The sequence below is a fragment of the Pogona vitticeps genome, chromosome 3 (genome assembly GCF_051106095.1).
Source record: "Pogona vitticeps strain Pit_001003342236 chromosome 3, PviZW2.1, whole genome shotgun sequence".
In the NCBI taxonomy this organism is placed as follows: domain Eukaryota; kingdom Metazoa; phylum Chordata; class Lepidosauria; order Squamata; family Agamidae; genus Pogona; species Pogona vitticeps.
This window is the reverse complement of record NC_135785.1, coordinates 252,671,075-252,695,014: the sequence shown is the minus strand read 5'-3', so window position 1 is coordinate 252,695,014 and position 23,940 is coordinate 252,671,075. Positions and strand designations below refer to the sequence as shown.

At 41.3% G+C, this 23,940-nt stretch overlaps 2 long non-coding RNA genes across 3 annotated transcripts in view; both read right to left on the bottom strand.

Moving 5' to 3' along the window:
• The window catches only part of LOC144588086 (uncharacterized), a 142,784-nt gene that overhangs the window by 26,512 nt on the left and 92,332 nt on the right, over positions 1-23,940 (bottom strand). The window contains exon 1 of one of the 2 annotated variants that reach the window (XR_013543428.1): positions 6,054-10,504. The exons of the other annotated variant lie outside the window; for it this stretch is intronic. This is a non-coding gene — a long non-coding RNA (uncharacterized LOC144588086). Of the gene's footprint in view, positions 1-6,053; positions 10,505-23,940 lie in introns of those variants that run through there. 2 annotated transcript variants of the gene reach the window in all.
• Positions 11,398-23,651, bottom strand: LOC140705386 (uncharacterized). Its single transcript, XR_013543424.1, has 4 exons — positions 17,379-23,651; positions 14,361-14,517; positions 12,251-12,298; positions 11,398-11,894 (listed from the first exon to the last, which is right to left on the bottom strand). It is a non-coding gene; the product is annotated as an uncharacterized LOC140705386 (long non-coding RNA).

The following is a 23,940-nucleotide window of genomic DNA, read 5'->3' as shown; positions in this document are numbered from 1 at the left end:
TTCAGAACAGATTACTTGAGTAATCAAGGTCACCAGCCAATTCTCATCAGAATGGCCATTAGGTAGCACCAGGCTGGTTATAGCTATTGTAGATACTTGTCTTATGGATGACCATTCTAACATATGGTTGTATTTGGCATCATTTGGAAACATTTTTGGACTACAAATTTCAGAATCCTTGAGCTAGTATGGCCATTGACGATGTGGGTGGAGGATTATTGGAGCTACAGTGCAAATAACCCTTCTATGCTCTGATAGCTGGTGTGTACTAACATTCTCCACAACATTTACTAGAGTGGTACACATCGCCAAGATGGGGAAGAAGAGACAGACAGGTAGGGAGAAGAGGGAGCATTCACTTTAACAGTGCACCCTAAAACAGTGGTGAGAAATTCCAAGTATTTGTTGGGTTTATCTGTTTAGATCACTTGTTCACAACTCTCCACTCAGAAGAGCTTCTTTTACAACAGATTAAAACTAGCATAAACAGATATCAAGCAGTTCAAACTTTCCTTATCAGCTAATTTAAGAACCCTTTTAAAAACAGTGTTTCTCACTTTTTACTTTAACAAAAAAAAAAGTCCTGCAAACTGAATCCCCTCTGGAATAGTTCAGCTTTAGCTGTCCATCAAAAGCTGAACTGAAATAGAACCAGCTGACCTTGGGAAATGGAAATCTCAAACGAAGAGATGCCGCTACAGAGACATCCCTATCTTGTGCAATCATCACCCCAAAATCTTAGATTGGGTGGGACACCCAACAGGGCTTCTGATGAGGGTCTCAGATTCTAGATGGGCACATATAGGAAGAGCCATTCTTGCAGATATTCAGGCACCAAGCTGTTTATGGCTCTTCATCTTGAATTGATCTCAAACCAATTGGGTACCAGTATAGTTCTTTCAAGACTGGCATTGCTTTGTCTCTGAAACACACATCAGAGGACAGTATGGCTACTGCATTTTGCTCTGGGCATTGGATTTTAATGTGAGATTGCCCAAATTGCTTCTCCTGTGAAATTGAATGCAATTTTGTTTGAAAATGCCTATGTTTCCAAACTTATCTTGTAATTTACTTTTTTAAAAAGTCACAAACAAAGAAAAGTATATGTTCTTGAAAATACAGTGGTGCCTCGCTAGGCGATGATAATCTGTTCCACTGAAATCGCTAGCAAAATCATTGTCTAGCGAAAAGCATTTCCCTATTGGAATGCACTGAAACCTGTTTAATGCATTCCAATGGGGAAGAATCATTGTTGTCTAGTGAAGATCGGCCATAGGAAAGCCGCTTTGTGAACCACTGATCAGCTGTTTAAATAGCTGTCCTGCAAAGCCTAGGTCCTAAAAACACCCGTTTTGCGAGCGCGGAGGGAGTTGTCAAAATCGTTGTCTAGTGAAAATCGGTTTGCGAAGCAGGGACCAAACATTGTCCAGCAAAATTCCCCCATAGGAATCACTGTTTTGCGAATCGCTATAGCAATTGCAAAAAGTCAATGTCTAGTGAAAAAACTGTCATGCGGGGTAACTGTCTAGTGAGGCACCACTGTACATCAGGAAATTTGCACAAACACACTGTAATGAATGAAGACGTTTGTTCCCTTTAGGGAGAAAGTGCACAGAGATATACTGTATATCAATAGCCATGCTTGGTGTGGGCGGAAGACCACATTTTGATATATGGACCCAAGTCAGAATGAGATTGATGCTGGAAAAATAAATACATGGTTGAGCTTGACAGATTTTCATGCTCTGAGGGAAAAATTGTGTGCTGAAGAATGAGACTCAGAAAGGAAGCTGTAAAGGACATAGAAGAGATCCTTAAGTGTGAGCATCTGTAACTGGAGACCAAGGACAAGATAACCTACAGTATTTCCCATTATTATGTGTAATCTGGACATTGACGAAAGTTGAAAAGAGGGGGGAAATGATTCACTTGAAATGTGATGTTACAGGAGAGCTTTATGGATACCATAGGCTGTGAAAAAGGCACATGAATAAATTCTAGGTCGAATCACTCTCCCTAGAAGCAAAATTGACTTAACTGGGGCTATTTTAACATTGAGCAGATCATGAGAAAACAAGACTCACCATAAAAGACCACCTTGTTGGCAAATGGTGACAACCAACAATGGGGTGGATTGGCTACAGAAAAGAAGCCACAACCTTGAATTTGCAGAAGTTCAACAGGACTGTTCATGATAGTGCTATTTCTTAGAGTCATCACAATTTAGAAGCAATCTGATGGCATGGAAGAGCGATCAGTTATTGGTTCTCTTTTCAATTTCAGGAAGCAGATGCATCCATGCATGAGTATAACAACTGCCCCCTTTTCACAAAAGATGCAAAATGGCACTTCCAGAAGACTGACACTTGCTCATGTTGATTCCAGTGAGGTGAATAATATACTGATGCTTGAACTTGGGGGGAATAAATGGCAAGCAAGAGGACAGGAAATAATTTAGTCCCAGAGACAAGTGGGCAGCAATCCGGAACACTGTGGAACAGTCAGTTTATTACGTGCTAAAAAGTATTATGTTCAATTCGTAGAAATGCATGAGAGCAGCTTTGGCCTTTTCCCCACCTCTCTCAATCCATTCAGATGTTTGGATTTCTGTGTTCTTACATGGAATCAACATAACTTTTTTCCCCCTAAAAACAACTTTAATCTACTATTTTCTTCCCAAGGTCTGGGAACACTGTGAGGATACAGCTCATGAGAAATCTTTCACTTACCTTGTCAAACCTTCCCGGATGTCTGTCTGTCTTTGAAACATAATATGAGAGAGAAGAAGATGGGCGGGGAACACTTAGTGGAAAGAGACCCTGAATACTCTGCACTGGAAATGGGAAATCCAGGCTCCAGGCCTCACTGAACGATGAAATTCTTTTGGCAACCTTGTGCCGAAAGTTGTACGTTCTCTATCTGGCCTACCTCAGAGGACTGTTGTGTTGGGATAATATGCAAAATAGGAGAACCCTGAGTTATCACTGGAAGAAAGATAGACCGCAAATATAACAGTCGTGGCTGCTCCCGCTGCTGATAATCAGGATGATGAGCTTGAAGAGAATGGATCCTCCTGAATCATCATGGGTCCAAATTTTATGAACAGGCAAGGTCTTTTTTCTTGATTCCTTCAACTGATCTAGGGCACCGTCCTTTACCCCCTTTGACTGCGTAGGCACGGGCCTTGAATGCCTGTGGTTCAAATTAAAAATTCCACGAAAAGCTGTAATCTTTGCAAAACAGAGAGCCTCCCCCCCACTCTCCTATCCATACCAACACGCAATGCATTTTGACATTTTCCTTCAGCTTGCAGTTGAAGGAAAATGTCTGCAACAGCCAAACGAGGGCCTGCAGCAAATGAGTGTTTTTTCTTATAGTCCTCACTCTACATCCCATGGTTACTGAGCATGTTCATTCTTGACCAAGCCTTCTTCTTCTTCTTTTTCTTTTGCCCCGTCCTTTCCCACTGGAGTGGGGAAGCAAGCCCTTGAGGTTTTATAAAACTCTTTTGTTCTTCTGCAAATCTTTGTGTTCTCCCAAGCATTCTTATCCCTCCTCTCCCGGGGATATCCTCTATTTAAGGACAGGGTTTGGCACCATATCCTGTAAGGCTCAGACTAAAATCCAGAATTGGCTCCCAATTCTGAAAAATACAGCCTGCAAAAGGTCAACGAACTCTACCCAGCCATAAGGGCCAGGGGGCCAGGGATCATTGCACAAAAAAAGACCAGCTAATGACACCCATCAATCACAGTGACAGATAATCTCTCCCCTCCCTTTATCACAACAAAAACATGTTGATCACCCCTATCTCCTGAAAAAAAAAAAGACAAAAGCTGTTCCCACAGCTATAAATACTCAACTGTCCAACAAACAGCAACAGAGCATGGACAGAGTTCCTACTCCAGTCCTCTGAAGATGCTGGCCACAGAGACTGGCGAAACGTCAGGAAAAACAACCTTCAGAACACGGCCAAAGAGCCCACAACAACCATTAGATCCTGGCCGTGAAAACCTTCGCAAATACATTAAAATCCAGAATTTTACCTTCTGGAGTCACTAGATACCCCTGCCTCCCTTTTGCAGCTGAGTAGGCCCTTCTCTTTTTTTGCCTACAAGCTTGCTAGCACTCATTGACCTGTAATTGGTGTTAGAAAGAATGACACCATAGAGACACATCGAAGTGTTTTCATTTATGTGTTCAGCACCCCATGGGTCAGCTTCGTGGAGAGGAGAAATTAGCCATTGTGCACTGATGAGAGCAGTGTGACTGCTAGACCACCAAGTACCAAACATAATACAGCTATGACTAAGAGGTTCTTAGGGTCTTATTTCTCTCCTCCTCCAGAAAGCTTATGCTGGGGTGGAATGAACTTTGTGGAGAGGAAAATACTAATGACTTTATTGGCTGAGTCATCATGCAAAGCCCATGAATCTCTCCTTCAGAGCCACAAGAGCATAAGTATCTAAAGGTTAAGTAGTGAAACAGGATTTAAACACACAAACATGTTATTCCAGAACTTCCTTGGGGCAGCACATAGAGGATAATGCCCGAAACTTGGCTAAGGATTGTTACTTCTTGAACTATAGCTGGCCATGGTGGGAGATTCTGGGAACTGTAATCCAGAGAATCAAGTTTTCCAAGATCTGGTTCAGATTGTTATTTATTTATTTAGCCCCCAAAGTACTGGAAATAAGAGCTTGGGGGGGGGAGAAGAAAATTTACCCATTTACTTTGCTTTTACAGAGCACATCCTATGAGGGATGAGAAGATTTGCCAGCATGTTTTTCTTCCTCATGTGGCAAAATTTCCCAGCTAGCTCTGGGTGATTCATTAGACAGACTGCCCAGCAGACTAGACTACTGTGATATGCTCTACATAAGGCAGCCCTTGGTGAGAATTTGAAGGGTATAATTAGTTCTAAACACATTGACCAGACTATTGCTTGTTTCTCTTGACTAAGGATGGAACATCTGTGGAAAGCCTCAGATGGTATTGAATGCCTAGCACCTCTGTTTCAGGTTGGGAGCAATTCCTTGCTGAAGCCCCCCAGAAACTGTTGCTGATGACTATAGGTACCTATGATCTTGCACAGCATCTTCTCACATTTGTAAAGATAGATAGATAGATAGATAGATAGATAGATAGATAGATAGATAGATAGATAGATAGATAGATAGATAGATAGATAGATAGATAGATAGATAGATAGATAGATAGATGGACGGACGGACGGACGGACGGACGGACGGACGGACGGACGGACGGACGGACGGACGGACAAATAAATAAATAAATAAATAAATAAATAAATAAATAAATAAATAAATAAATAAATAAATAAATAAATAAATAAATAAATAAAATGGGTATTTCCAATTCTCAATGGCTAAACAAATGAACTAACTAACTAACTAACTAACTAACTAACTAACTAACTAACTAACTAACTAACTAACAGGCAAAACCAAAAGAAAAGTTAAAAAGAAGGCAAAACTGTTATGGCACGTTAAAAACTAACTGCTATATTGTAATGTGAGTTTTCATAGAAAAATCCACATTCTCAGCCTTGTTCAGGAAAGCTCACATTAAAATATAGCAGTTAGTCTTTCAGGTGCTACAACGGTTTTCTCTTTATTTTTTTCTTTTCCTTTTCTTTTTGCCCAATATGCTAGCACAGATCAACACAGCTACCTCTTCTGAAACAAGAAGCTGTATTCTTTTAAATCTGCCATTTTTAGTTGGATTATATCAGATCAAACGGTCACTCTTTCATTATGCGTGTGATTAATGTTCACCTTGTCACTGTTTCACATTTTGTACTATATGTCAATCTTGAAATCTTGTGCAGAAATGCAGAGCCTCATATTGTTGGAATAAATCAACTCAAGATCCACAGCTGGGCAATACTTATATGTTTCACTTCAGGGAAGAAAACATACCAGTTTACCACTTTCATATTTTCAGGGATGGGGGTGAGCATGAAAATGATAATGAGAAGGTAATAATTATAATGAAAAGGTAGATAAATTGGAAGTTGTCTTCCAACTTACTCTCAGGTATCAAATGAGAGAATGATGCCAGCTAATCTAGCTGAGTGAGTTAAGTATCCGGCTGCAGAGTCAGCAACTGAAAGTTAAGTTCTCTTCTTTATGTCCTGAGAGAAAAACCAGCCCATGTATCCTTGGGCAAGCTGCACAGTCCCAGGGTATCCTAGGAAGAAGGGAATGATAAAAACATTTTTGAGTACTCTCTACCTAAAAAACCTGGAAAAGGGTCACCATAAGTCAGAATTGGCTTGATGGCACATAATTTTTACTCTTCCTGTTGTGATTATGTGAAACATCAGGATTTTTATTTCATTACTCTCTGAGAAAAATTGCACGAAATATTGAGTGAAGCCCCTGGATCAGGAATCTGATTCCTCGTTGTGCTTATAGAAGAAAATCCAGTCCCTGTGGTCCTCAGTAAATTACACAGTCTCATAGTCCACCAGAAGAAGGGAGTGGTAAACCATTTCTCAGTACTTTTTACTGAGAAGGGTTGCCATAAGTTGTAACCAGTGTGACAACACCATCATTGTCATCGTCATCATTAAAGATATGTGCAGATTACAGGTGTGCATCATATGGGGGAAAAAACTGACTATAAAGAAACAGTGACAGTGACAGATTTTACTTTCTTGGGCTCCATGATCACTGCAGATGGTGACAGCAGCCACGAAATTAAAAGACACCTGCTTCTTGGAAGGAAAGCGATGACAAACCTATACAGCATCTTAAAAAGCAGAGACATCGCCTTGCCAACAAAGGTCCGCCTAGTCAAAGCTATGTTTTTTCCAGTCACGATGTATGTAAGTGAGAGCTGGACCACAAAGAAGAATTTATGCTTTTGAATTGTGTTGCTGGATGAGGCTCTTGAGAGTCCCCTGGACTGCAAAGACAACAAACCTATCCATTCTGAAAGAAATCAACCCTGAGTGCTCACTGGAAGGACAGATCCTGAAGCTGAGGCTCCAATCCTTTGGCCGTCTCATGAGAAGAGAAGACTCCCTGGAAAAGGCCCTGATGTTGGGAAAGCATGAAGGCAAGAGGAGAAGGGGACGACAGAGGACGAGATGGTTGGACAGTGTCACCAAAGCTGCCAACATGAATTTGACCAAACTCCTGAAGACAGGAGGGCCTGGTGTGCTCTGGTCCATGGGGTCACGAAGAGTCGGACATGACTTAACGACTGAACAACAACAAATAAACAGATTTTCTCCCACTGATCATTGCCATCAGTGCCATTGACTGATAGAACATACAATACAATATTTCACCTTTTCCATTGACATGGGTGCGTTCTGAAACATGGTTGAATGACATTCTTCACCAGCTTCTTTTGAATCCATACCCATTCTCTGGTTTTGAGGTCTGAAGTTGCAGATTCACTCATCAGTATAACTCAGTGGATCTACTGTTGCAACACAGTGGTTAGATTATTGGGCTGGGACATGGGATCTCCATCGGGTAGCTTCTTTTTGAAACAGGAAGTTATACTTAAAGCATAAAGCCTGTCAGCTGAGCCTGCTCACCAGGTGAGCAGAACTCAGTTTCCATAAGGTCTGGAACCTGCAAATGGGACTCCCAGAAAGGAGAATTATAGGATCTGAAGTAAAATAACATAAAATAAAATAAATTCTATTGTAATGGAGAGTGGGGGGAAAAAGGAAAAAAGCATGTCACACGTAGTCTACCTGAATATACTAAATGTGTTCATACTTACAGCACAAGGAAAACAAATACCCCAAATGATTTTGTAGAAAAAGCAAAATTAGAGGCTGCAAACTTGCTAGTCATGTGCCATCCACCTTATGGAGAAGCAGAGCTTCCAAAATTTTCCCTTGAGAATACAACACTCAGAATTCTCCAGCAGTTGGGTTACTGACTGTAGTCTTAATAAAGGGAACTTCTCCCAGCTCATTAATGTGGCTCCTGGCAGCAAATAGGGCTGAGTTGTATTAATATGGTGGCTGGATAGCTCAGTGAGTTACGTATCTGCCTGCAAAGTTGGGAGTAAGATTCTTCACTGTGCCTCCTGGGGGAATAGCCAGCCTGTGTTACTTTGGGCAAGCTGCAGAGTCCCAGGGCTTCCCCAGAAGAAGGGAATGGTAAATAACTCTCTACCTAGAACCATGGAACGGGTCGCCATCAATCAGAATTGACTTGATGCCTTGTAATTATTATTACTCAGTACAAACTCCTGAACTAACACTAGATGGCAGCACAGAGTCACACCGCAACAGATTTAATTTACAAATATATCATTCCTCAGATATGAATCTTGTCTATTATGTGTATGTTTGCAAACTATTGCTCCTAATATAATGCATTTTAAAACATATTTTTCATGAATAGGCACATTTTTTTTCTAAGAGAATTGCATCACAAAGTTTGGAGAACCAGCCAAGTTTTGGTTTGGGAAGAGAAAAGTACTTTCGTTCGTGATAAAGGGCATAAAAAAAAAACAGTAGCTTCCATTACCCCTCTAAAATGGTTGGCATTCTTTTTCTGCATAAGAGATACTATTTTACTTGATGTTATTCATCTGCATTGAGGCATCTCCCTCTCACATGATTTCTTCTTATTCACATGCTGTCAACACTTTCCAAAACACATGGCTTCAATTCAAATGTTTTCGCTTTCACAGTCTAGCTGGCACCTCATGACCACAACGGGGGGAGATCAGCAAGAATGGAAGGTTGATATGAGCACAGTTAGATCACAAGGACAAAACTCTGAAGAGGGAGGCCCAAAAGCCAGTCCAATGATGACCGAGCATGCTTAATCACTGCAGAATGCTGACTGGAAAACTGTTGCTCATGGACTGAATAATCCTTTGGAAAAGCACAGCTGGACCCAGAACAGGAACAGCACATACTGCAATATTTTGTTGCAGATCTTAGCTGTGTACTGTGATACAGAGAGTGGAACAAAATAGATATTTGTAATTAATTCCTTTTTGCAATAACAAAGGCATAAGTAAATTACAGTGGTGCCTTGCAAGACGAATGCCTCGTGGGACGAAAAACCCGCAAGACAATTGTTTTTTTGCAATTGCTACGGTGCTTCGCAGGACGGCTTCTTCTATGGCTGTGCTTCACAAGACGGGTTTTTCCCCCCGAGACCGATGCCTCTCAAGATGAAAAATTTCATGCGTCTTGCGAGGTTCTCGCAAGACGATTTTTTTGCAAGACAGCGCTTCTCGCAGAACGAATTACATTCGTCTTGCAAGGCACCACTGTACATTATTATTGTTCTTTAATAAAGGATAATCTCCTTAAGATCTACTACCCAAGCTTCCTATTGTCTCAGGCTGTAGTATTGCAGGTGGCCTCTCTGAGGGAGATCTGGAAAATGTCCATCAGGAACCGGGACTTCTCGGTGGTGGCTGCAATATTAAGGAATTTGCTCCCTGCAGATGTGCGCCAAGCGCCCTCTCTTCTGTCTTTCAGGATACAGATGAAAACAGTATAGGCATTCAGGTCCATCCTCTCCTCATGAGAGATAGTCTGACTCATTTTCCATAGTTTTAAATTGATTTGCTGTTGCCATCTGTGGGAGGTTTGCTATGTTGTATTATTTTATGACTATAATGTTTGTTCTGTTACTCTTATATGTTATTTGGGGTTGAATGTTTTACTATACGTTCTTTTTGAAGTCCTCCAGAGTAGTGGTATGCTGCTATAGGAGCAGGATAGAAGTACAATAAATAAAATTAATTCATTCTTTATCCAGTATAACTGTAACTGTTTCTGTTACTTCTAAAGTTAGTGGGTGTACAGTAGTTAGCTGAGCCTCATATCAGAAGTTAGCCGCTTGAAACATTCTGATGGTTTTTTTTTTAAAAAAAAAACTAGAAGCAATTCCTGAAATAAGACTTCAAAAAGATATAACTAGAGCAGTAATTCACTACCTTTATGCCCATGGAACTATGTATAACTGATTGCTTTTGAATTCACTATTTTCCAAGCTGTACTATGATTAAGATGGTTGGGCAGTGTCATCAAAGGTACCAACATGAATTTGACCCAACTCCGGGAGGCAGTGGAAAACAGGAGGGCCTGACATGCTCTGATCCATGGGGTCATGAAGAGTCGGACATGACTAAATGACTAAACAACAACTATGATTAAAGCTATTCCTGTTTTTGGTTACCTGGAACAGCAAACTTATCTCATGTCTGCCTCTAAACTGAGGACTTCCAGATGGGCTAAACCATAAATCTTAGGCAGGAAATGCAGGGGAAATTGCATGAATAAAATTGGCAGTAATTCTCTGTGGTCTGAGGTGGGAGCTTTCCCAGTCATACTTTGAAAAGATGGGGGCTAAACCTGCGACCTTCTTCATTTAAAACATAAGCTCCACCACAGATCTGTGCCCCTTTCTATGGATCTGTGCACCTGCAGAGGAGAATTATTTGTTCCAGAAGATGGTGGACAGGTGAAAAGAAATTCCTGATGGGTACAGGAATTTTTTTTCTGGTTCTTAATGTTGCCATCTTGGAGAATATTAATTATCATAATTGCATCATATTATTTATTTTTCTACATTGTTTTAATGTGTTTTAATTTTTGTAAGCCGCCCCGAGTAGACGTTGTCTAGAGGGGCGGGGTAGAAATTGAATAAATAAAATAAATAAATAAATAAATAAAACATATGGTCTCCCTTCTATTTGTCTACAGTGGACCCTCGACTTACAGACGGCTCGACTTACAGACTTTTCGAGTTACAGACTCCTCTGGCTGCAAAATTTAGATTCGACTTGCAGCCGGAGAATCAACTTACAGACCAGAAAAAACCCAAAATGGAACAAAAATAGAATAAAAATCGCTGGTTATGGGATTAATTGGTTTTCAATGCATTGTAGGTCATTGGAGATTCGACCTACAGATTTTCGACTTGCAGCCACCATTCCAATACGGATTAATTCCTTAAGTAGAGGGTCCACTGTATTTTATTATGTCTATTTTTATGTAAAATTGTTTTATATTTGTTTTATATTTATTATGTAAAATTGTTTTATATTTATTAAAATTGTTTTATATTTATTCACTGTTCTATTTTATGTTGTTAGCCACCTAGAGTAGTCTTAACCGACCAGATAGGCAGGATATAAATAAAATAAAATAAAATAAAATAATTATAATTCTTTTTTATAATTATAATTATAATTATAATTATAAAATAATTCTGGAACAATTATATATATAATATATATATAAAAATAATTAAATAAGACTACACACAGAGACACAGAATGCATGATATATGTGTGTGTGTGTGTGTGTACGTGTGTTCTGACATCACATCCACTGAGGAGGAGGGAAGCTGTTTTAAAAAAGGAAGTGGTTTGTGGGAGGAGAGACTTCGTGGAGAGAGGTGAGTGCTGGCACTGCTTGTGTGTATGTGTGTGAGTGCTTGAGCTTGTCCTCCCTTGAGAGGCTTCATCACTGAAATACACTACCTATAGACACGTCCACCCTCTTTACAAGATCTCACCAGCTAGCTGCACAGGGAGGGGGGAACATTCAAATCATTCTGGCTAGAAAAAAGTACAAGTCCTTCAGAGGCTGAGAAGAACCAGTTGCTTTGGGAGCAAAAAGGGCAAGATCAATTTGCTTCAGCCTTTACAACATGCAGTCAGTGAAAAATACTTTAAATTCACCCATTCTAGAAGCAGAGCAAATCCAATGGCATTTGCCCAGGTAATCATATTCTTTGTTCTGATGTTCTCTTGTTTTCTGGTTTCTCTAAATTTCTCATCTGTAACATCATCAAATATATACACATCATGCATGCTGGGGAGGTGGGTGGACTCCAACCCATAGTGGTCACCGAAGTGGATTTGTTCTGGAATTCAAAAACCAGACACATACATTTTGGCTCAGCTATAATCTGTACATATCTAGAAAAACAAATATAAATTACTTGGAGAAAAAAGTTCGTGGGATGGTGAAATAGCGCCTACACATAGGGGCATTAGTCACCACAGCTCTCTGTGGACTTGCATTATTTTGTTTAAAAAACATCCTTCTAAACTCCCCCTTTGCAAGCATTTGTTCTAATTGGCTTAATTTTACTTTAATGAGGCTTCCCACAGCTCTTCTTTACCATCTCTCGGACCACAAAAAATGGCCCTATATTTCATATACGCAACAGATGGGAACTAAGATGCTGTTGCTAGGATCACATTTTGGAACACTTACTTTCTCATGAGGGCTAGCTGGGATATGGGGAGTCATCATCCAAAACAGCTGAAAACAAACAAACAAAAACACTAAGTTGTTATTTTCCCAGAAAAGCTTGGAAAAGTGGTCATGTTGGCTGGGATTCTGGGGAATTGTAGGTGTTTTTTTTTTTTAACCTGCCCATCTGGTAGGTTTGAAAGATGGGCACAGTCTCAATAGCAAACTAGCTCAGGAGTTTTTGGATGGTTCCCCCAAGCCAATTTGACGCTAAGATAAATGGCTGCACTCCTACATTCATTTGGCTCAAGAGCAGCATAGTTTAATGCCTGTTCCAAAACCAAGTGGATGGCGGAAGGCTGTCTTCAGTTCCTCTCAAGGAAACGGTTCTCCCTTCTGCTTGTTGACCCTACCATTTCTCGTTTCTCCTGTACGGTGCAAGAGATCTCCATTATGCTGCATTAGATAAGTGTACAATTCTTCTCCAACTGGAAGGTCAACCCAAGCCAGAAAACAAAACAAAACAAACCAGGGCTTCTAAAGCCCTCTTCTCCTTTGAGGTCACCATTCATGAACGGCTGAAATTCTTTACCAAAACTTTCTAGGGATAACATGGCTGTTCAGAGCTTTGCCTCAGTGGTGGCCATTCGTTCAATAAATTAGGTCTTCTGAGGAGCAGGCTTTTATTGTTGTGTGCTTCTTAAAAACAAAGATACCCATGATCTGAGTTTGGAGACATGAATATCTGCCAGCATTGTTTCTGCAGCTGTACTCAGAAACCAAGATGGCCCAAGTTTCTGAGAGTGAGACAGAGGGAGAACAGCTGTCCTGAGCACCCTGCTGTCCGCAGAACTGACCATTTTTCAAATGCCGAATTCTGAGTGTCTTCAGAGGTGAGCACCACAGATGAACGAATTGGCGAGAGAGAGAACCGGGACTATTTTTCCCCCTCCTGAAGTGTGTGTGTGTGTGTGGGGCATAGAAGTAAAATTGTCTAGTTTAAAGAAAATCATGTTGGCTGGTAACTCTGTTCTTGAAAGCACAACTGTGCATAGTGCAGATATGCTTATGGACAACCATAGCAGCTCACCCACTGGGACTGGGACTATGGTTTTATAGGCAGAACTGTGAATAAAATGTTTTCCCCTACAGGGTTCTCTTTTCCTACATTTGATGCAGGCAATGCATTCACTTTGAAAAAAACCATACAAACATTAAAGAAGTCCTTTTTTATTAATGGTGCCATTAAGAAGCACTTGGGATCATTATTTCCATATGTTCTTCAATGAATCATTCCACACAGACCTTTATCAGGCTCAACAAACTTAATAATAAATAAAGAGTCCTAAATCGCATCCTAATATATACTGGAGCTTTTGCAACCTCACATACTGCCTTTAGTAAGTTTGGCTGGCAGGGATCTTTCCGGGCTGGTGTGACTGTCAATGTATCCAGCAATGTATCATTTCTTCTTTGCCTGTGAATTCAGAAGGAACCCTGCCTCTCTGCTCTGGTGTCTCTTTCTCTCTCAGTAGTCTATTGGAATCAGTGATTTTGTTGAGGTCTGTTGCTTCAAGCAGTCATGTTTGTCAGTTTGCTGTCCGATCTGTTCAACTGTAAGTAAATGAACTGTTTTAATTATTTCTTGTACTAATGTCTCAGAGTAAGTTATTGAGATTGTAAGTCCCAGTTAATGAACTTGAAGCTACCCTGTTTCCCCGAAAATAAGACCTAACCTGAAAACAAGCCCTAATAGGATTTTTCAGGATGCTCGTAATATAAGCCCTACCCCCAAAATAAGCCCTAGTTAAGTGAAGACCCGCCCTCCACCCTTGTGCAGCAACCAGAAGAAGATGACATGACTGTATTTGAATAAACGTAGATTGTATATGAAAAACAATAAAACATCCCCTGGAAATAAGCCCTAATGTGTTTTTTGGAGCAAAAATTAATATAAGACCCTGTCTTATTTTCGGGAAAAGCAGTATTCTGCTCTGTGAATCCCTGCATGTCAGCTGCCATTTTAAAGGTCCAGAGCCCATTGGTGGGAAAAGAGCGAGAGCGAGAGAGTGCACTGTAGAGCCAGCTAGCCTGAAGATGGGGGAATATACAGGGATTCAAAGCCACCTACCCATTTCACGTTCTCTTCTCCTTAATTTCTTTCACTCTCAAGCTTTATTGGTCACTTCTATGCAGAGATTTTTGAAAGTTCTTCTTAAGAAACAAGCCAAAGGAAACCCTCAAGCTACCACAATCCAGTCAGTGTTGGGGCCAGTGGGAGAGGGCATCTTTTATTTCATATATAACAGGAAAGGAGATAAACAAAGACAATGGGCTGATTAGCTTACAGTAGTTTATAGACTTGTGAGTTATTCTGCGCTGTGATCCAGTAAAATCATGCTGAAACCCCATTTATGGGACCCTGACACCCGTCTTATCTTAAAATGACTCACAGCAGGAATTCAATAGCTTTGATTCAGAGCGTGTTGTTTTCACCATGGTGATGCCACTTCATCATTATAAAAACGTTAATGAGGTATCACTCCTGTTAGCAATAACAGGGCTATACAAAAGCCCCTTGGACCTTCCATTGAAGCATGCCGTTGACAATATTGGCGGAAATCTCACAGCAAATGGAACATAAAATTGAACAGACCGTCAGGCAGATTTTCTGCAGAGGTCTGCTGCCGCAGGTTCGGGAGGCAGAAATGGAATACGGAATTTTCCTTGGGCTTGTTTCACATTATTCAGTCCTATGGAATTCACGCAGCTTGTCATATCATTTCACGACAAGCAGGACTTTTTCATATGGGATTGTACTGATAACATGGCCAGCAAGGAACCAAAAAGCACTTTGTACAGAGTCTCAAGAAAGCTTGACTTCAGAACTCAGAGCAAAGAGTTCAAATCTCCGCACCTAGCTTCATGACTTATGCTGATTTTAATTTCCCTGCTATCAGGGAATTGTGGAGAGGGGGGATTTGCTGCTTGGGTAACAGCCTATCCTCCATATTATTTTACCCAGGCTTCGTGTTCTGGAGAGGACACTCCAGCTTCACATACAGCATCAAAGTCCTCCATACAGAGCATGTTACCCTAGTCTCTCGACACTGAAGGATGCCTATGATGAATGATATCAGGGAATTTGTTTAATAGACTGGACTACAGTAGCAACCAAAGAACTCAAGCCAATAGGTGAGGAAGAAAATATTGTTTGAGATAATGAAGGCATTTTTATTAGGATCCATGCTCAATCCAGTGGCTGCTCATGGATGGGACACAAGGGGATGCCTCACCCCAACATTTGGGAGGTGCCCTGTCCCAGTCACAAGCTATCTGTGGCCCAAGCCCCTCCATTTTCTTTGTCTTCATCAGTTTCCCTGCCTTCTGATGTGCTACGATAATAACCAAAGTCATGAGGTCTAGAACCATGGAAAGCTGAGGGGCTCAGGATGCAAAATTTTGTTGTTTTTAACCACCTCACATGCCGCCTGACTAGGATTAGTGAGGGCTGCGTGCCAATGGTATCTGGAAAGCTAGATGGGAACCTATCGTTGGGCTAGATCATTGGTTCCCAACCTTGGGTAACCCAGGTGTTCTTGGGCTGCAACTCCCAGCTGTTACTAAAGGCTTCTGGGAGTTGCAGTCCAAGAATATCGGGGGTTACCCAAGGCTGGGAAACACTGGACTAGATGGAAAAACAGTGTGACCTAGTATAAGGCCACGGCCATTGGGTTCTTTCTTCTTCTTCTGCTTGAAACTGGCTTTGTTTATGGCATCTTTGCACCTGCGGTGAGTTGAGAGCACATATCTCAGGAAGCACACCGTGTACCAGATGATCATTTGGCCTTACAGGAGGCATTGCCTTGTTTGACTCTAAACTGGCTAATAAGGATTCCTGGTGATTTATAGAATAGCATGGGGCGCAATAATGAGCTTGCTTGACATCTCCGAAGTACTCAGTACTGCTTCCTGTGAGCTGCCAATCATGAATCACCTACAGGCAGTTAGGGTCAGCCGCCTGAGAGTGAAACACTCGGGAAAGGAAGGGGTCTGATTGTTCTGGCAGACTATCATCGGCGTAACCAGAATTCCAAATAAAACAATCAAACATGGTGAATCTGTTCTCACCAGAAGAAGGAGAGGGAGGTTTATCATCCGACTTAAGATGCTGGTGCCCGCTCCTCAAATTTCATCAGAGGGATGGAGGCCTACTAGAACTTTATATGTGTAGGATGATGAAAGCAAAAGGAGGAAAAATTAGAAAAAAGCTCTTATTTTTGCTGTTTTTATTGTTCTTATTAATGCATTTATTACTGATTCTATGAGAAGTGGGAGTCTCTCACAGATCAAAACATTTGGGATTCAGGCCAATACACAGAGTAAGGTCTTTTTTTAAAAAATAAGAAACTCCTGATTATGAATTATATCTATTATTCAGCACAGCTTTTAAGAAATAATTGGCTTTCTTTCCCTTTCTGTGATCTCCTTTGGAGTTGCTGCTAAAACTGCACTGGAAACAAAATCTTGAATCAACGTTGATGAATATTGTGAAAAAATCTGAAGTGAATTGACAGTGATAACAACTACTTGGGGAGGTGTGTATTCCCAGCTGTGTGGTGGAGAGAGGGGAGTGCTTTCTATAAAACTGTGATCAGATATTGGTTGAAGCAAAATCTGAAATGAATTTTGACATTCCTCTTCAGATAAAACACCTGAAAAATGTTGAGAAACTAGTTTATGTCACCAGAGAGCAGAAATTCCTGGATGTGTTACTTGAAAATAAGAAAATGAGGAGTCCTAGGAAGGGATGATCCCAAATAGTTGTGAATCATGAGGTATTTTGCAATATGACTCTTCAAGCTTTTGATGTTGTGTTTTCCGAGAATATGAAGTACTTTTTACACATTACCTTTTCTCTAGAAAAGCTTTGTGGAGAGAAGGGAATATTGGCACTACAGACACACTCCCTCCGGTCTTTACAGCAATGACTGAAGGGGGAAAAGTTCAACCAAATTCTCTCATCATGGAAAAGTTGTAGCCTTCAGAAGGGGCAGGAAAAAAAGCTGGTTTGGCTTTAAATAGACTGGACCAATTCGAATCAGCCTTGTAGTCATGCAGACATTATTTTTTAAAAAATTGAGTTCACCTGTTTTATAAGTGATATTCTGTGGCAATTGACCACGTAGTTGCCCTATTTGTCAGCTTTAAATGTCCATGGATCCATTTCGTGATGGGGTTTTGTCCTAGGAGTCATATCCTTGCAGGCTGGGGCAAATATAGCAAGAGGCACAGATCTAACAAGTGGAATACAGCCAGAATTGTTTAAATCAGATGTGGAAAATCTGAAGGCAGTCCAAAAAGCCATGCATAGTCAAGTTTGGGATACACAGAAAGCAAGATCAAAACCCCACAGGGGCATTGTTTCCAGCAAAAATCATAGTCCCAAGCCAAGACTGTTAGAACTGGGAGAGAAAGAGCATTTCATTTTGGAAAACCCTACTCACAAAGAAGCCTTTTCTCCAGAGGTGTCTTTCCCTGCAGCTAAGCACTTAGTCTGGGGACATCTATAGAGGCTCATGCCTTTGGCCTATGGCATTCTTCTGGATAGGTAGGGGATCCAGGATCTCCTAACTCAGCCACAGAGTTGCCATTACCTGAGGGTTCAGATTGCTGAACCCCCAAGGATCAGAGATACAGTATTTTCATCCAAGAGCCAGAGATGCTATCATCTAAACCAGTGATTCCCAACCTTGGTTTCCAAATGTTCTTGAACTGCAACTTCCAGAAATCCTAGCCAGCACAGCTAGTGGTAAAGGCTTCTGGGAGTTTTGGTTCAAGAACATCTGGGGACCCAAAGTTGGGAACCATTGATTGAGAGTTTGGCCTCCTGGATCAAAGTTCCTCACACCCATGGGCTCTGACTCAATCTCACTGGGGGACCTTTTGGTGGAACCATGAGACTGCTGATGATGTTCCATCCTTACAAGAACGTTTTGCTCCACCACCATCCCCAACAAACCTCTAGAATAGGGCATGAATTTCTGTTTTAGCCAATAGCTATAACCTTCTGCAATTCACAGCTTAATGATTTTGTGTGTGTGTGTGTGTGTTTGTGTAGGAGAAAGTCAGTGTAGGGGGACAGATTTCTAATTAGTAAATATATTTAGTCAAGGGAAGCAATGGTCAATATCCAGAAGAAAAGCTGATTCACAGCACCAGAACTTTTGGTATCATTTCTTGTGGTTCTTAATATTGATTCCTGGTCACTGAAGCTGTTAATTGGATTTCCAAGTAGAGCTTCAGAACAGGTGTGAAAATGTAGCCTACAGTGGGAATGCTGCCTATATCACTCATGTTCTGTACAAATTAGACTGTTGTAATTAGCCTAGTTTAAGCAGGCTCCACTGAACACAGGGTGTGGATACTGATCTTGACAGTAAAGACTACTTAGTCGAAGATAAAATCCTTCACTGACTTGTAATTTATACTGTGGTTTTAGCTACCACAGAGTTATGGTCGATGACATTTTTCCATGTGACTTGCTCTGTTATACCTAGATTCACCCAACATTAGTGATGTAGTATCAGATGAACCATAGGAAGGAATTATAGAAAACACATGTACCCCAAAACCTCATAAAACGTGGGGGGGGGGGGTTGGGTCCCATAGAAGATGGTGAAAAAGCAGCAGTCAGCATCGTTAGCAGAGAACTCAGTGCTACTTTATTGTTCATGGTAACATCCTCTCCTTCCTGGTCAGCCATCAGGGGATATGTTTTACTTACAATACCTTAGGTCAGGCTTAAATAGCAACTCCCTGTGCCGTCTAAGTAGGTAGCTTCCCTATTACCAGAGGTTTACTCCAAGGTAGAGCAGCAAATGACATCACCCGCCCAAGTCAAGGTCCATGGTGCCCAAAGTCAACCAAGGTATTGAGGTGCATGAGACAAAAAAAGCCACAAGCGACTCTCTCCACCCACTGAATTGAAAATACAAAGGAAAGAAATGAATTTACGGGCAATTTGTCGCTCCTTCATGCAGCAGGTCTCCCACACGTCTAACAGCTGTGTGGAAGAAAGAATTTTAGCAAGTGTGGGTTGCAGGCCAAAATATGCCTGCTGAAGTTTCTCTGTTTGTTTAAAATGTTTTCAACCTGCTTTTCTCCTTTAAAAAGGTACCAAAGGTGGCTTACATCAATAAAAGACAATATTTAAAAGTTACATGCCCTAGTTACTTCCCGTCTGGATTACTGTAATGCGCTCTGTGTGGGGCTGCCAATGGAAAGTGTCAGGAAACTTCAACGGGTCTAAAATGCAGCAGCCAGATTCCTGACTGGGGCTGGTTACAGGGATCACATAACCCCCTTGCTACCGCAGCTCCACTGGCTGCTGATCAGTTACCGGGCACAATTTAAAGTGCTGGTTTTCTGGTTTTAACCTATAAAGCTCCAAATGGCCTGGGTTCAAGCTAGCTCAAAGACCATATCTCCCACCATGAGCCGGCTCTGGTGTTAAGATTATCAGGAGAGGCCTTTCTCTCAGTCCCGCCACCTTTATTTATTATCTGATGGGGACATGGAAGAAATGCCTCTATTGCTGCTCCCAGACTTTGGAACTCCCTCCCTCATGAGGCCAGACTGGCCCCATCTTTGCTATCCTTCTGCAAACAGGCAAAGACCTTTCTCTTCAGGCAAGCCTTCCCTCAGTAACCACCTACCTGTGTGTGATTTTTAGATAGATTATTATGCATTACTGCTTTGACTGGATTTTTAGTACTACTTCTGTTTTCCATTTTTCTGTTTCTGAGAGTGAAGTTTTTTTTAAAAAAACTGTATACTCATTGATCTTAGCCTTAATATTGCCCATTAATGATATAAGATGCCTCCTTCTTCCTTGTTCTTAGTTTTAAATATTGTCTTTTAATGATGTTAACCACTGTTGTATACTCAATGTTTTCAACCTTAAATATTAACTTTCATTGTTGTGAGCCGCCATGGGTCCTTTTCAAGGAGAAAGGAGGGATAAAACTATTTCAAATAAAATAAATAAATATAAATAATAAAAACAGTAAATATACAAGTACTGTATTTAAGAAGAATCATATACTACTCTAAAACTGGCGAACAAACTCAACACCAAAACCAGATTCAAAGCAGCAAAACATACCACTCCATTTAACAGCACTGTCAGATAGCCAGCCTCTAAGGGAAAGCCTGTCTGAAGGAAAAGGTCGCCTGTTTCTTGAAAGACAATAAAGAAGGGGTCTGCTTGGCCTCCAGTGGGAGGGAGTTCCAGAGTCTGGGCGCAGCGACAGAGAAGGCCCTCTCCTGAAAGGAAAAAAAAACCTTATCTTAACCTCTGAACCCCTGCTTCCACACAATAAAAAAGAACAAAAGAGCTATTTTCTGTAACCATATTCATTTCATGATCCCCCCCCCCACCTGTCATTTCAATGACCTCAGCTGTCTGTCTTGCTCTGGCTGATGGTGGAGCTGGTTCTACAATACAACCACCAAACATATTGGAGCACTGTAATACGGATTGTTTGTTTTCACAAGAGAAAATAAAGTTGTGATGTGTTGCATCTAAAGCCTCTCTCGCCTGGTTTTCTAGGAAACACGAGAGAGAGAGAGAGAGAGAGAGAGAGAGAGAGAGAGAAATTGATGGATGGAGATTTAGCTAATGAGTGGCAAAATTGATATGGAATCAGGAAAAACTGATAACCATTTCCAAAACACATGGTTTGTACCTCGCTGCCATGGAATGGTAAAGCAAAAGAAACATTATTCATTAATATCACAAGCACACTGTGAAATGGTTGTGATCCCACAGCTACAAATACTCAACTATCCTACACCAGAACACAGACAGAGTTCTAACTCCTGTCCTCTGAAGATGCCAGCCACAGAGACTGGTGAAACGTTAGGAAGAAAAACCTTCGGAACACACCCAAACAGCCCCAAAAAACCTACAACAACCATCGGATCCCGCCTGTGAAAGCCTTCGAAACTACAGACTCGAAGTGTTTATATTCCAGAATGCATTTCTACCTGAACCGGTTAAGAAAGGTCAAAAGGGGGGTGTGTGGACACAGTTTCCTGAGCTAGCATACCACTTCCCCCATGGACGCCAGTTTTAAACTAAACACTGTCGGTCTAAATGGTACAGGCTGATTATCTGGAGCAATAGAAGGAAGAATTTTAAAGGTGGGAGGTTCAAAAGTAGAGATCGGCACAAACCAGACTATAAAGGCTGTATAGTTGCTGCTGGTCTGTTCCCTGTCTCCTCTGGCTCAAACAGCCCCTCACTAGGCTCAGCTTGCTTGTTTTTTTCCACCTCCTCGGCTACTCTACCAGTCACGGACAAGAGTAACGACTGAGTGGGAGATCAGCCAAGAAGGCAAAGCAGAGAAGCCTGAGTCCTTGCTGGTTCATGCCCATGTCTGTTCAAGAGTTGTATGAAAAGGTTTCTGAGCTGCAGCTGGAAAATAAAAGCTTTGAGGACCCACAAAAGCTCACCTCGAAAGAAAGAAATTCTCAAATTTTGTCCAGCTTAGTTTGAAAACCACACCTCAGAACGTAGCCTTCGGGCTATTCCATTGCCTTCAGTAAGAGTCGAATTCAGTCCTCCCTCAATTATGACTTGGGGACTGCCATTCCTGCACACTATCTGAACTGGTTCCATCCAGCTGGTCTGATTAAGAACTGTAATTTAAGCTTCATTTTTTCTCCACTCTTCCCTCTGTGTGACCTTGATAGTCTGTTTCACTGGCTTCCATGCCTCCTAAATCAAAAAGAGAATCTGAAATATATAGGTTAGCAGGTAAGGTCTTGTAAGTGACGAGAATAAGCTCAACTATAATGTGACCTACCTAGAGATCAAAGTTAATTTTTTGAATCAGTCATTCAATGTCATCTGAAAACCACATTAATCTTTCCAACAGAGCTGGAAAAAACAATTTCCAGGGTTCCCCCTCCTTTTCTCCCATCACACGTGTGTTTTGTTGTTATTCATATGTGTCGACAAGGCACCCCTGACTTATGGCGACCCCATGAATGAGCAATCTCCAAAATGTGCTGTCCTCAATTGCTCTGTTCAGCTCCCGCAAACCCAAACTTGTGGTTTTCTTTAGGGATTTATTCCATCTCATATTTGGTTGTCCTCTATTCCTGCTGCCTTCAAACTTCCCCAGCGTTATTGTCATCCTGTCTTCTCATGATGTGCCCAACCTCAGCTTCAACATTTTTTGGCTCCAGAGATAGTTCAGAAATAGTTGCAGGACGTGGCATGGGCGGTTTGTTTACCAGGGACGAATAGACCAAAAGTTACAACTTGGCTTAAGCTAAGTAAAAGGATTTTGGCCTCTGACTGGAAAAATCTCTGCCTAAAACCATACAGAGTAGATTAATTAGCAGCAGGTGAGACAGAACAACAGTCTGAGCTAGTATAGGACAGCTCCACATGTTACCACACAGATGTTCATCAAAACATCCAAAGATATTCAACTTTTGTGAATGACACATGACTCTTCCAGAGTAGCAATTAAGAATGATGTCCTCATATTGTAGGATCTTGGCCTAGCCACCTGAATTCTCTATGCACCTGCCACCCCATCTGTTAAAATAATTGTGATGATGATACATCCTTGCCAGATAGGTGGTAAAACATCTTTGAGCACTGCTGATTAGAAGCACATTGCGTAGCCCACAGCTCTCGTTATTTATTATTTCAGGCCCTATTGCCTGCATGCTTAATGAAGAGGACTGGGGAATTCAGAGGTGGGAACTAGAATACAGTGCCTGAGTTCAAGAGCAACAGTCTTTTTTCTTTGTATAGCATAATAAATACAATCAGTGCTTCTCACTTCATCTGAAAAGACAAAGCCCACAACATGGAGAGCTTGTAACCTAATAAAAAAATTACATTATATACAGAACATCACATTGGGCATAAAGTAGTGCAGAGATAAGATGAGACTGAGTTCTATCATATTTAAAAGATACTCCTATGATATATAGGAGGTCCCCTGTATCTGCAGGATTGGTATCTTTGGTTTCCCTTATCCACAGTATGCTGTAGCCCTATATGCAACATACAAGGGAACTCCCTTAATGTGTAGCCTGTATAATTAACTTGTAAACCGCCCAGAGAGTGCTTGAAGCACTATGGGGCGGTATATAAGCAGCATGCTTTGCTTTTGCTTTGCTTTGCCCCACCCTCTTCTGGCCTTTGTCCTGTCTCCTTGCCTATAGGGTTCCTTAGTATCCAGTTTCAGGCATCCATGGTAGATCGTGGAACCAATCCCCCGTGGATATAGGAGTCCTACTGGATTAGAGAGATGCCTTGCAAGACTATGGCCACAGGCCCATAGCTTTCTGTATTTCACTGATATACTGATGACTCCTATTTTCACACCAACGTTCAGTTTTCAAGGCTGTAATTTCCCATTGCTTAAAGATGATCATTTTTGAAGCCTCCCCTTTCTTCCCATGAATGACATTGCTGCAGGTTCACAGTGGAAAGCTAATCTGTGCAGTAATGGAGAATGGAAGGGCAGTCACACAAGCAGTGTGTGCTATTTTAAGGGCTGTTTGTTGCACAGTTTTTCATGCCCTGGTTGCACTGATGATCATGTGACAGAACAGCAGCAGAATGCATAAAACGCCCCGACATAATTGCATTTCTAGACATAGTCATTTTCAAGAGGCTT